The sequence below is a fragment of the Hipposideros armiger genome, unplaced genomic scaffold (assembly GCF_001890085.2).
Source record: "Hipposideros armiger isolate ML-2016 unplaced genomic scaffold, ASM189008v1 scaffold_1270, whole genome shotgun sequence".
Taxonomy (NCBI): Eukaryota; Metazoa; Chordata; class Mammalia; order Chiroptera; family Hipposideridae; genus Hipposideros; species Hipposideros armiger.
Genome location: NW_017732620.1, coordinates 57,418 through 62,276, shown reverse-complemented (window position 1 = coordinate 62,276; position 4,859 = coordinate 57,418). Strand labels below are relative to the sequence as shown.

At 45.2% G+C, this 4,859-nt stretch overlaps 1 protein-coding gene and 1 pseudogene across 1 annotated transcript in view; one reads left to right on the top strand and one right to left on the bottom strand.

Annotated features, from left to right (window-relative positions):
* The window catches only part of DNAH8 (dynein axonemal heavy chain 8), a gene marked incomplete at its 5' end in the record, with an annotated part of 267,299 nt that overhangs the window by 220,798 nt on the left and 41,642 nt on the right, over positions 1–4,859 (top strand). The gene's annotated exons all lie outside the window — the stretch shown is intronic.
* Positions 1,530–1,980, bottom strand: LOC109377054 (prostaglandin E synthase-like; annotated as a pseudogene).

Here is a 4,859-nt window from a genome sequence, read left to right as displayed (position 1 = left end):
ATTCAATATGGGAAACTCTAAAATCAGGACAGACACACACACACACACACACACACACACACACACTATGAGAACAAAGGCAAAGGAACATAAATTTCAATTTAGGGATCAAAGTAAGCTATTGAGAGAGGCCACATCTGAGTTGCGCCTTAAGGAGTGTACAGGAATCCTCAGGTTGGAGGAGGGTTGGGAGGAAGCAACTGCAGCTCTGGGGCAGGAGGACAGAATGCAGGGAAAGAGGAAAGCAATGAGCAGGGAGGGCGTATGCATCAGATCATCAAATTGTACACCTTAAGCACATGCAACTAAAAAATAAATAATAAGACACTTTTAGCACAAGTGAAAAAAAGAGACATGGATTAGGGCACGTACAGGAGGAAAGGGGCGCAAAGATATAAAGGGTGTGGTATGTTTGGGGAACCGAGTCCAATGTGCCTGGAGTCTGGTGGGGAAAGGACTTGAAGGAAAAAGTAACCTGCCCATGATGCTGATGCCAATGCAGAGTGATTTGGAGATTTGGGGCTTCGTGTGAAAGAGCTTGGGACAGTTCTAAAGGCAGTGAGGATGAAGATGCTGAAAGTTTCTAGATGGATACTAGGTATGACTTGAAAATAGGACTTGGAAACCAAGGAGAGCTGGAGAGTGACATCTAGGAGGAGGCCATCTCTGAAGTCTGTAGGTTGGGCAGCTGAGTGAAGGCATTGATGTCATTAAAGAAGATAGGACAAGGAACAGCTCAGGTGAGGGAACAGGGAGAATTAAAACAACCAGTTGGGTTTGGAATTTGTTTGATTTAAGAAGCAGAGCTCTTGGGTGTCAGTGGAAATGTGGATACACGGAATTCATGATAAAGTCAGAGGTTTAACATTACCTGTAAGATGTCAGCGATGGTGACACCTACATCTTCTCTAACATAGCAATTCCCCCCATATTCTGTCTTTACTGTGTGCTAGAATGGAATGCTAGAATGAGGTTATGGGGTACTATGAATCACATACGCATTTAAATTTCTGAATAAATTTCTGTTACATAATAACGTGGATCTTTGGCTTTTGATAATTTCATTTTGTTGTCACATCACCTGTTTTCATAAGATTTTTTCCCCTTAGAGTTATTTGTCATACTAGAGTTAAAAGTCATACTTTATATGACTTTTAAAAACTGGAATAATGCCATCCTTCAAAAATCAGTAATGGATTGCATATGCCTTCTGCGCCACTTTACTAGAATATTTTGTTCTCTATTCATATTCTCAATTGTACATGTGTTTGATATACTCATCTTTCAACTTTTTAAATAAGTGTCCTTTGGGATATTTTAAAACCCCAAAACCTGAATAGAGGTGGCTTGCCAAAAAAATAATAAAAAATAAATTTAAAATGATATAAAATCAATTTTAATTTATTAAAAATCATCTTTTGCCTTATTGGCCTTTGTTGTGAAATTCCTATGTTTAAAGGTGATGTGGAGTGAATTCCCCAAGTCTGGNTGGCCAGCAGTCTGATGGCCGAGGAAGTGTCAGCTGCTGGTCACAGGTGGCAGGCTGCTTCCCAGATGACCTGCATGGCCATAGAGGCACAAGGGAGTTGGGCACAGGGAATGGGTGGGCGGCCAAAGCTTCTCCAGGTAGGCTCTGGTATGCGCTGTGCAGCCCAGGAAGACGGGAAGGAAGTGTACCCGAGCCTCCAAAGAGTGGGGCCCCAGTAAAGAGTAGACAAGGCCTAGGAACAGGAAGGGGTAGATGGTCTCCATGTCATTTCCGTGGGCTCTGAGGCAGTGGTCCATGTCCTGGTCACTCCAGCCATATTGAAGGCCTCCATGTCTTGGGGCATCCTCAGGGTTGGCAAAAGCCTCCTTCCGCAGCCTCAGCTGGCCCATGATGACGGCCACCACGTACATCTTGATGGTCAGCAGTGCACTGCAGAGCAGGAAGGCCGGGAGCACCTGGCCCCTTGCCATGGCCAGGACGGATGCAGGCATCTTGGCGGCAGAAGCGCTGGAGAAGATGTGAGGCAGGCCTGAGGCAGTGCCCATAGCTGTCTTCCTCAAATTTTTTTTTTACACCTGCGTGCTCCTCCATTGTTTATATGTATCATAGTTTATTCATCCATTCTTCTATGGGTGGGCATTTAGGGTTATTTCCAATACTTTGCTATCCACCCCCCCAAATTTCTAAATTAATAATCTCATGCTTATGATTCCTCATATAGTTGGAGGTGTATTTTCAGAGTACATTGCTATAGGTGAGATTGCTCAATCAAGCATTACTAAATATCGCCAAATTCCCTTACATCAGGCTGTTTGATACTCTCACCAACAAGGTGACAGTGCCCGTTTCTTCACAGTCTCATCAACAGTATCTGTGAAGTTTTGAATTTTCACCAATATGGCAAGTGGAATCTCAGCATAGTTTTAATTAATTGTCTCCTATTTTGACTGACATTGAGCACATTTTCCTACATTTCACGGCAATTTGGACTAATAGGCCATCGTGGAGACTCTGTGTGATGATCCGGACCCAGCTTAGGGATGATGGAAGGGGTGGAGAGGGCAGAGTGAAGCTGCAAGACACATCTCAAAAGGGAACTGATAAGATTTAATGAATAGAGCAATGGCTGAGAACCTTCTACAGTTTTCATTCATGCATCACTGCTGCCTGCAGGGTAGAAGGCACAGCCAGCGTTCATTGTCTTTTGGCAAATCTCTCTCCCCAACTCTGTCCACAGGCCAATATGCCATTGCCAGCAGGCATCTTTTCCCAAAATAAAGCGTTGGGATCTTGCAATCTCTCCTCACATTGACTGAGGTCAAGCAAAAAGTGCTAGCCCTCTGTCTCAAGTGGAGGATTGTTTCTGTCAGAGACAGTTAGCGGGCCTGTACGCCCTGTGACTCTCCTTTCTGACCTCCATTCTTAACTTGGTGTCATAGGGTCTCCCCCACCCATGCCTGCTCTCCTATTCCCAGAGACCTGGCCCCTTTCTGGCTTCTGCTTGGGCAGTAGGCGCTGTTCTGCAGCTCTGCCTTTGGTCATGTTCTCAGTCACTGGGTGAGCTTTGTCCTAGGGTTTGATCCTTCTTTCCTCTGAGCTCTGAAATACCTGGTAACTGGGAGCCTAGCGTCACTCTTCCTGGCAATTGAGCCTTCTTGGAGGGCGGCGCACCAACCCGTCCTACCAGGAGACAGTCAGCAACAAGGGATGCAGCGTCCCAGCTAAAACCTACCCCGGGTCTCTTACTCCCAAATACACCGTTCCCACTCCAGCAAGTTCTGTGTGAAATGAAGGAAGTAATCAAAGGTTTCCCTGTCGTTTCTGGTCTGGGAGCTGGAATGATGGAGGAGCTGGGAACAGGAATATGTTTGAGGAAGAGTTAGAGTCCTGTTTGGGGCGGGTGTGTTGAGTTAGACAAGACAGTGAAATGTATCTGAGTGGGGTGAGAAATGTGGACGAGAGCCCAGGTGAGAGGGCTGAGTGCATTTGTGCAGAGATAACAGTTGAAGACATGAGAGGGGGCAGGCTTTCTGAGATATACTGGCTAAATCTATGTGAATGTCTCCAGCTAGAGAAATCCTTATTAACTTATCTGACTGTCCACGTCATTCAACAGCACTCTTGCTTCCAGATAGGCTCAGGGGCTGTAATTGGGCCATGGTAAAGAATCTATTTCCCTGCTTATCAGAACCTGGAGTCTGACGTCCACATCCATAAATTTGAGAGGAGAGGGAGATTTGGGAAAGGGGAACACGAGGCTCTCCTCAGTCCTTGCTTAAGAACGCAGAATCCCTGAAGTAGGGGTGGGGGTGGGAAATTAAGCTGAATGAACGCTTTAAAATAAGTAAAACCTCTCCCAAGATCTTAGATACCTTGGTGACAGGAACCATAAAAATGCATAGTTTAATCACATTTTATTATCTAGATTTATAAAGTACCAAGGACATTGCATATGCAACTATCTCAGTGTCAAAAACAGTTATTTATTTTTCACTCTTTTTCTCATTAGCAGGTATGCATATTTTCTACCTTCTGAAATGTATCAAATGTCTTATTATAACTTTTATATTCATCTCTATGCAGTTTAAATTTAATTGTATTTCTTTATGTGTGAGCTGACACTTTGGAATTTCAGATTAAAAAAAAAATTGTGCTCATTGTTTTGCATTTATATTATTCATGACCGCCCAGCAGAGCTGACCTGGATGACTCACCAAAACCATCAAGCTGCAAGACTAATCCAGGCTTCTTCTCACATTTACTCCAAGGAGACATTTTTCTAGAAGTAACTCTGGACCAGGGCTAATGGAGTGTTATGGTTCTCGTTCTTCATCCCGGAGCGTTTATTTATGGGAACTGTTTTCTTGAAAGCCCTTGGGTTTTGAGGCGTAGCGAGATATTTGCAGTTCTCCATTATCGCTAGCTAAGTAGGCTTCTGTGCCTTTTCGGTCTTCACAAACATAAAATCACATTGTGGAAAAGGAAATGTAAATTGTACACACAGCCCCGGCGTTCAGGGCCGGTGGTGTGGTGGGGAGATGATTTGGAGAAGCTCTTCCAGCTCTTCTGCAAAATGGGCCAGCCTTTCAGGAATTCTCCCCCATGTCCAGGTCTTGAGGACTGTTGTCAGGTCACCTCATGAAAGAGAAATTAAATTACCCACCATGGAAGTGATTTCTCAGGTCACGTCCAGCAGCAGCAGGATCTCCATGGGCCCCTCCCTGGGGCTCTGGTGAACGTGGCCGGTGCCAGCCAGCCAAGGGCAGGGCCGTCGTGTCCACGGCGCTGTGTGCTGCTGGCACCCAGCCACTGGAGCAGAGCATTTCCAGAGAGATTCAAGCTGGAGGTGAGCCAAGAGAGCACCTGAGAA